Genomic DNA, 9,703 nt, shown 5'->3' with positions numbered 1-9,703 from the left:
TGGGGTTTTTTGTTTTCTTTGTATAATTTATTTCTATTTTCATACCTTTGTGGTCTGAGAAGCTGATTGATACAATTTCAATCTTTTTGAATTTACTGAGGCACTTTTTGTGGCCTAATATATGATCTATTTTTGAAAACATCCCTTGTGTACTTGTATAGAATGTGTATCCTGCTGCTTTTGGATGTAGAGTTCTGTAGATGTCTATTAGGTCTATCTCTTCTAATGTGTTGTTCAATGCCTCTGTCTCCTTACTTATTTTCTGTCTGGTTGATCTGTCCTTTGGAATGAGTGAAGTGTTAAAGTCTTCAGAATAAGTGCATTGCATTCTATTTCCCCTTTTAATTCTGTTAGTATTTGTTTCAAATATGTAGGCACTCCTATATTGGGTGCATAGATATTTATAATGGTTATATTCTCTTATTGGACTGACCCCTTTATCATTATGTAGTGTCCTTCTTTGTCTCTTGTTACTTTCTTTGTTTTGAAGTCTATTTTGTCTGATGCAAGTACTGCAACTCCTGCTTTTTTCTCCCTATTAGTTCCATGAAATATCTTTTTCAATCCCTTCAGTTTTATTTTGTGTGTGTCTTTGGGTTTGAAGTGAGTCTCTTATAGGCAGCATATAGTTGGGTTTGTTTTTTATCCATTCAGTGACTCTCTGTCTTTTGGTTGGTGCATTCAGTCCATTTACATTTAGGGTGATTATTGATGGGTATGTACTTATTGCCATTGCAGGCTTTAGATTTGTGGTTACCAAAGGTTCAAGGGTAACTTCCTTACAATGTATGAGTCTAATTTAACTCACTTAGTATGCTATACACACACAATCTAAAGGCTCCTTTTTTTCTTCTCCTTTTTCTTCCTCCTCAGTTCTTTATATATTGGGTATCATATTCTGTACTCTTTGTTTATCCCTTGACTGACTTTGGGGGCAGTTGTTTTAATTTTGCATTTGCTTAGTAATTAACTGTTCTACTTTCTTTTCTGTGGTTTCATTACCTCTGGTGACAGCTATTTAGCCTTAGGAAGACTTCCATCTATAGCAGTCCCTCCAAAATAGACTGTAGAGATGGTCTGTGGGATGTAAATTCTCTCAGCTTTTGCTTATCTGCAAATTACTTAATCCCTCCTTCAAATTTAAATGGTAATCTTTCTGGTTAGAGTATCCTTGGTTTGAGGCCCTTCTGCTTCATTGCATTAAATATATCATGCCACTCCCTTCTGGCCTGTAATGTTTCTACTGAGAATTCTGATGATAGCCTGATGGGTATGAGATATTTTCTCTCTCTCTGGCTGCTTTTAATATTCTGTCCTTATAATCATCTTTGCCATTTTAATTATTATATGTCTTGGTGTTGTCCTCCTTGGGTCCCTTGTGTTGGGAGATCTGTGTACCTCCATGGCCTGAGAGACTATCTCCTTCCCCATATTGGGTAAGTTTTCAGCAACTACCTCCTCAGTGACACTTTCTACACATTTTTTCTCTCTTCTCCTTCTGGCACCCCTATAATGTGAATATTGTTCCATTTGGATTGGTCACATAGTTCTCTCCATATTCTTTCATTCCTAGAGATCCTTTTTTCTCTCTGTGCCTCAGCTTCTTTGTTTTCTTCTTCTCTAATTTGTATTTCATTTATTGTTTCCCCCACCATATCTAATCTGCTTTTAAAATTCTCCATTGTGTTCCTTAACAATTGGATCTCCATCCTAAATTCATTCCTGAGTTCTTGAATATTTTTGTGTGCCTCCAGGAACACGTTTATGATTTTTATTTTGAAATCTCTTTCCAGAACATCTGATTAGTTCTTTTTCACTTTTCCCTTTTTCTGGTGTTTGTGAGATTTTTGTTTGAACCTGGTTCCTTTGACTTTTCATATTCTATGTGCTCCCTCTAGTGCCCAGAAGCTCTACTCTCCATAGCTGCTCAGCCCCTGGAGCTATGTTGTTTTTTGCAGGGTAGTGGTGCTGGTGCCTGGAGGGAGGAAAGAGCTGTTTACTGCTTCCTGGCTACTATGCCTGTCTCCACATCTGAACACACAGGTGTAAGCCTCTGTGCTTTTTGTTTGTAGCTGCCATAGGCGGGGCTTCCCTCTGGCTGACCTGACACCAGGGCAGGGGTTGCTGGTTTGTGACCCAGATGCAGGCTGGCCTGGAGAAAGGTACAGTAGGTTGCTTATCATGGTGTGAGGCCTTGGAGCTGTGTTGCCAGCCAGGGTGATGGAAACCTGAATATCCTGAAAGTTCCCAACCTGCTGGGCAAAGTGCACCCAGACAATTTTGTCTACCTCTCCTTTTTGAGCAGTAAGCTCTGGGCAAGCCTTGCCCCTTTAGCAGCCCTTTTGCTTTTAGGATGTCTCTCAGACTGCCTGTCCAGAGCAGCTGGATATGGATCCCTGTTTTCCACAAGCAGATGGAATCTCAGGCTCCCCAGGTATTCCTCCTGTCTTTGCTTTACAACACCAATAATCACCAGAGCACCATGCAATGTAAATTTGGGTTCCCAGAGCAGATCTCCAGAGCTATATGTTCAGCAGTCCCAGGACTCCACACCCTCCCTGCTCCATTTCTCTTCCTCCTGCTGATGATCTCGGGTAGGGGAAGGGCTTGGGTCCCATCGGATCATGGCTTTGGTATGTTACCCTGTTCCACGAGGTGTGTTCTTTTCTCCAGGTGTATGCAGTCCGCCACAGCCTTCTTTCCTGTTGCTCTTTTAGGACTAGTTGTATTAATTATGTTTTCATATTATATTTGGTTTTAGGAGGAGGTCTCTGTCTCTCCCCTCCTGCCACCATCTTTAATCCTACACATTTATTTTATTTCATACAGTTGTGTCCTCACTAATATTTAACAATTGATAGTAAATATATATATATATATATATACTTTTTATAAATAATATGTTTTAAATATTTATATACTTGTAAGTAAAAAATATATAATAGACTAAATTTATAATATGAAGTTTATTATGTATATTACTTATTATATATACATATATTCTAATATATAAATGTTTATTACATTTTACTAATATATAGGATGTAAAACAATCAACTTACAAATAATAATAAAACATTTTTAAGCATTCGTTCATCCACTTAGTTCTCATAGAATGCTTTCACTGATTTTTTGACAGGATGTTCTATCTGCAGCCAAATTATAGCTGAAATGTGTATGAGTGGAGTTTGATGTGAATGTTGGTTAATGCTTTTTTCTATGCTAATGAGAAAGATAATAGTAAAACAATAAAGACATATGTATGTTGAGATGACATCATTCATGGCAATGACTTCTTAAACTAGATATTAGCTTTTGATTACTAAACCAATTTTTCTCATATTTTTGCCATATGTATTATCTAATGGCTACAGACATGTCATAACTTTAAGCTTAATCCACATAATGTTATTTCTCCATCACTTTTTTAAGGCTAGCTAACAAAACAATATTTCAAGCAATGATTTGGAGTGTTTTCTGATTTTCATGCTGCAACTACACTTACTGTGGCCAATTTCAAGCTACCAGTATGATTTACAATGTATATTATTTCCACCACACAGGTTCAATAGACATAGTTAACCTCAACAGTATAGGTTCATAGAAAAATACAGTATAACTAGAAAGAAAATAGTTTGAATGTGCATTATTTTTAGTATTATTTATTAATTGTGTTTCTTTAACTTTCAATAATGGGAAGAAAAGTACAGCATATGGAATATAGACAACAGTTTCATAGTGTCATTGTGTGGTACACTTCTTGTGGTGGGCATTCTGTAATGTATATAGTTGTCAAATCATTGTCTTGTACACCAAACCAATGTTGTATTTAAAATATACATCAATTAAGAAAATAAAGAGTAAGAAGATTTGATGTACACCTTACAAAGGACTGAAAGATATAATTAAATGTCTACTTTTGTTATTAAGCTCCAGAAGAAAAAACATGACTGTTTGAAACCAGCTATTTTTTTTTCCTGAAAATATAACTGTTGTGTGTGTGAGCCTATACAAAGCAGCCACCATTGACACATCACTGCTTCCATGCTTGTCCTGACATCAGCTCAGTCAATCCCAGCCCACCCACGCAATGGCTCTTCACTGAGGGCTCTGGGGTGTGGTCAGTGTAATCTCTCTGGTAACGTAATTCACAGTAAGAAGAAAATGAATCCTCTTCTCTCATTTTGTATTTACAAAGAAAGGACTTATTAATCCAAGTGTTGAAAAGCAGGCATTAGGGAATAAATTTTGAATAGTGATTTCCTATCATCTAGAAAAAATCTATGCCAATAGACTGTCTTTTAATTATTTTTTTTTAAATCTCACAGCCAGTTTGCCTACATACAGAGAAAATGGAATAAGCATTATTGACAAACAAATAATCGGCTTTATCATCATATAGGAAGTCTCCTAGCAAACACAAAAATAACAAATATGAAATACATTGCTGAATAATGTTAAATAAATAAGTGGAGGTCAACATAAGGAAAGATAGTTGTATATGTATGTGTGTATATACATATAATTCTAGTGATCTAAGAGTATACAAGGGAATATGAATATAAAAATGATGAATTTCAAATAATTTTCCAGTATGTTATGTAAAGTCTTCATCTCTTTCCTCTTTTCAATTAGGTGAATGATTGTGCAAAACTGAATGATTTATCAATTAAATACCAGTCAAATCTCCATAAACTGATGATTGCAATTATGTTTCAAAATAATCATACATATGAAGTTCTCCCAACGGTTCATTAACTGGGGGAACTAAATTTCAATATGAATGAATCTGTTGATATGCCACCATATGGATTAATGGGTTAGGTACTTGTATGTATTTTGTCAATAAATTCCTTGACATACATTTTTAAGATAATGAATAAACGAACATACTATTTCCTAAGATGCAAACAGATTTTGAGAGAGCTCTCCCGTGAGGACAGTAGGCTAGCTTTGCAGGTTTGCTGTCTCTCCTCCTTGGTGGTGGTAACACTGACCACTCAGCTTTAACTCACTACCCAGAAAGGCCTCCACCAAATTAAAATAGTAGTAAGATATGTACATTTAAAGTTCTCCTCACCTGAAGAGACATGTTACTAGTGCTGTTTTCTTTTAATTTGACCTTTTCCCTAATTTTCTCTTTAAAACAGAATCATTTTCCTTCTCCATCACTAAATTTATGAATTAACCTTAATTATCAAAGATATTATTACTTCTGCCTTTGGGCAATTTCTTTAATTAAAGATGTGTATTTTAGATCTATAATACAAATTGCATGGACTCCAGGTAATTTCATGGACTACCTTATTTTGTGACAGTAAATTAAATGTTATTAGGAAGAATGTCTTTCCTCCTATATTTCTAGCATAATATATCTTTCAGTACCATATTTCTTATGAGACATATCTGTCAAATATTTAAATTGGATTATTAATTTATTCTCATAGCTCAGGGGTAAAGTTTAAATTTATATGCAAATGTCACAACTTCTAAAGGTCTGAATCCATCTAGTTTGTTGAAGTGTGACTTTGTATTGAAGGTAGTATACTTGTAATCCCCTGGAATAGAAATGACATTTTCCAGTTATCTTTAGTATAATAACTGAACAGGAACATTTGAATACTCGTAAGTGTATAACTCTATTTTATAATTCCATAACTATTTTATACAAGTGAGACTTACATATAATATGTGTTATCATTCACTTTCAAGTTGATATCATTAAATGTCAAGATTAAGGCAAATAAATATTCCTTTGAATTTATTGTCAAGCACTAATAAAATTAAAATTATAAAATATGCATAAAATCATGGCAAAGCAAAGTCTATTTCCACCCAATCCTTTGTCAGGAAAAATTATATGCAAGTTGATTCATTCTTATTTTGAAATATCACCAGAAATAATAACTGTGCACCCTGAGCTAACCTATTTTTTATAACAACTATTTATAGAAACATATCCTTCACATAGTACTTAATAGTCTTTTTAGGTCTTCAGAAAGACAGAGAGCTTAGATAGATAGATGTTCAATGCATCTCCTTTCTCAACCTTAAAATGATCACATTCTGTTATTAAATCATCCCTAATGGTTCTGTTTTTCAGGCTAAGTGAATCGAGATCCTTTTTTTTTATAATAAATTTTTCCTGCAGGTCAAACTGCCTCAACCACTGGGCAATGCCAGCACTCCAGGACAGGTTCTTGGGCTTATTTATCATTCATTCTGTTTTTCATAACTCACACATTCCTTTACATTTATAGTAGACACTCAGTAAATGTTTGCAGAATGAAAGATTCCCAAATCCGAATTAGTACACTGCTTAGCCCTTATCATGCATGGGCAAGGGGTAGAGATAAACTGAAGGGGATCATTGTATGTTGTCATTTTCACAAAGTGAGGTCTTTTTCTGAAGCAACTAGTACGGAAAATACTAGGTTAGCCTCCTCTGAAAACTATTTGTTTTCTTAAGACCAACTTTTCCTTGAGTTCCCCACTTCAGGTCAGGAGTGTCTACATGCAGTTGGAGTTTTTATGTTTTGTCATCCCACACAGTCTCATTGCTCATGCCCATTTACCTAAACTGACTGACAACCTATCTCATCTCTACTAGTTAGCACCAATGTTGCCCCCGTCCAACATGATAAATTCTCCTTTTGATCAGTGCTGTCCACGCCAATAGTAACCTCATTTTCTTTGGCAGGTGGAAACAATATATGTTCTCCTCAGAGGACTGAGGCCTCTCTATCCGTCTTCAGCCAAACTGCACCTTACCTACAGGCTGCTTTCTGCATCTGTGGGCTCTCATTTGCCTTCAGCTCACAATAATTCTTATGCCAAAGATGCATGCTTTGGATGGTCTAATCTAATCCCCTATGGAAGGATCCTTGGGGCTCTTATATTTTTCAGCCCTAATTTTACATCTCCTTGGAGTTTCTTGGCACTTACTGTCAAATTCTCAAATTTTGTTTATTAATAATTACTTGCCTTGCTTCTCTTGCTGCAACATAAAATTTCCTGTAGCCTTTTTAAAGGGGTTAAGATGACATAAAAATGAAATCACTTATTGGAAGTTTTTTCAGGGAACATTAGGTATTTTGACTTACTTCATTAAAAGCCAGAATGATTACAATACTTACTAAGTATAATAAGTATTTTCTGGGTTAACACTTTTGTATTTTATTCTTAACAAGATAAAATGTCTTAAGATGCAATGTCTTAGCTGTGCATGCCTCCACCACCAACGAAAGAACTCAACAAAAAATCAATGCTTTTAAATAGGATCTTCTCCCAAGCATTCTAGCTGTTAATAATCATCCATTACAGACCTGCATGGGAATGATTTAAGGACTATCCGGGAAAAGTAACTTTAATCTTCCTCTGGATATGCAATAGATTAATACAAGAAAACATCTTTATAATGAAATGGTGAATCCTTTCTTGCATGGCGATCGCTTTGAAATGTAATCATCAAGCAGAGTTGGTACATGTCTCCCAGTGTCCGTAGGGGCTGGAAGCATAACTTCCATTAGGTGCCACTTTGCAAACACAGGTGGTCTCATCACATTGACCAGCTTCCCCGATTTAACATCCTTGTACTTTTCCTTTAGCATACCTCAGTGTTTAAAAAGTTTTGACTTGTTGTTTCCTTACTGATGAAGTTTATAGATAACATCAAGGAAGGCTGTAGACATCGAGGATACTAAAGTATGGGCCAGCAAAGCTATCCAGCCTTGAACATGCCTTATCTTTTATAAAATGGGAAACATGATCTCAAAGGTGGCTCAGAGGTCAGCAGGGCTCCACTGACACCACAGGTCCAGAGGGGTGGGCCTGTTTTCTTCTCACTGGCTGGGTGGGGTACAGGGTGCAACCCTGCTTCCAGAAGGCAGCACAACCCTGGAAGAGAGCAATTACTGCATGGATATTTATATAGCAACATGGACCACCATCCTGCAAAGATGGCAAGGAAAGGAAGACCTGATATGAAAAGTACAACAGCAAAACATGCGTTCTTTGGAAAATCACTGGAAGGCATATGAAAAACACTTGAAAAAGGGACTGCTATGGGAAATTCCATTAAATTTATAATACAGTATGGCCTTTCAGTTTTCACTGAGCCACATGGAAACCTCTGGTGAACTGTGAATTTATCATCATCTGAGAGCTGTGTTGCACATGCGTGCTTTTGTGTGAACACATTTGAGTGAGTGTGGGTGTCTTTGTAATTGCCTGTAACATTTTATGATTCACATTTTTGTTACAGATGTAATGAAAAATTCACTAAGTGTCATCAATACAAAATATATCCATCACTTAGTTTGGTTCATAGGCATATATTCTAAAGTTCTCTTCTCTTGCTTTGATGCAGGTGGGGGTGGATTGGAGAATAACTTGGAGCTTCATAGTAAGGGCTTGGGAGTCAGAGTAATTTGGCTGGGATTCCAGCTCTGCTGGTCCCAAGAGTGATGCTGGACAGGTTATTTAACATCTTAGAGCCTGTTTCTCTCTCTCTGTAATAGAGATAATAGTACCTCTTTTATATAACTGTTATGATAAATGACATAAGGCATTTCAAACACCTAATACTGTAGCTGGCATTACTGTATGTCCTTAGCAAAGTATGGCTTTTGATGTAACTTCAAACTGATTTTAGTTGAAGTATCAATTTATTTGTCAAAATGCTTACTGTAACAACTTGTTTTATCCTGTTCTACAAAATTCAATACTGTTATGAAGAAAAGAGATTTTATTCACAGGCAGTGATAATAATCTGGTTTTGCAGTGCCAAGTCCATTATATTTAAAATTTAAATGGTCTTGAAAAAGATTTTCTTCCTTACTCCATGAACACAGAGCTCAAAAATCAATTTTACTCACAGTTTAAAGCATGCTTTACTACCATTGTCAACAAACAAAATATGCCAATACATGACTTGATAACATTCTTCAATTTTTATTACCTAATACATGCCAGTAGCTCACAAATTCATCTTTATGTTCATCAATATATTCATGCAGATGAATAGATACATACATATTTTGATTTTGGAGTATCATATTTTATCAATTATTGTAATAATCAGCAAATCCAAAAGATGTTTTGTATGATCAGTCACCTTAAAGGTTTAATAACTAAAAAAAATATTGAAGTCTGTTATATGTTTGGCCCTGACCATAATACTCCAATCAGTGCTTACCTTTTCCCTGCACACTGTTTCACAGACTTGATCCTCAAACCAGGATTCTCCTGGTTTCTGGCTGGCCCAAGTTCAGCCTTCCCCACTCTGGGCCTTGTCTCCATCCTGCCAATGAACTGCTTCACTTCTGTTCCTTATCCTGGCTTTCTCTTCCTTCCTTTCCTGACTATACCATGTGTTGTTAATAAAAAAATGCTGAGATTGGAAAGTGTCAAGGACGAAAGGACCTCACCACATAAATGTGGTGCACGCTGGCCTTGGGGTCGCGGACACTCAGCAGCTGCTGGATTCCTTACTATGCAGCACTTTGGGCCACGAGTTCTTACTGGTGAGCAGAAGTGCGCTGGTCCAACTTCTGTTCCCATGTGCTCTGTGACCATGGCCAATAGGTAGTCTTTATCTAATCACGCGTATTTTCCTGCAGGCCATATAAAACTAGTGTGTGTTATTTTATACTCTGCACAGATACATTACAATGCTAGATCATTATTATTTGTATTTTAAGTT

This window comes from Manis javanica, chromosome 6 (genome assembly GCF_040802235.1).
Source record: "Manis javanica isolate MJ-LG chromosome 6, MJ_LKY, whole genome shotgun sequence".
In the NCBI taxonomy this organism is placed as follows: Eukaryota; Metazoa; Chordata; class Mammalia; order Pholidota; family Manidae; genus Manis; species Manis javanica.
The sequence above is the reverse complement of the archived record's forward strand: the minus strand, read 5'-3'. Positions refer to the sequence as shown.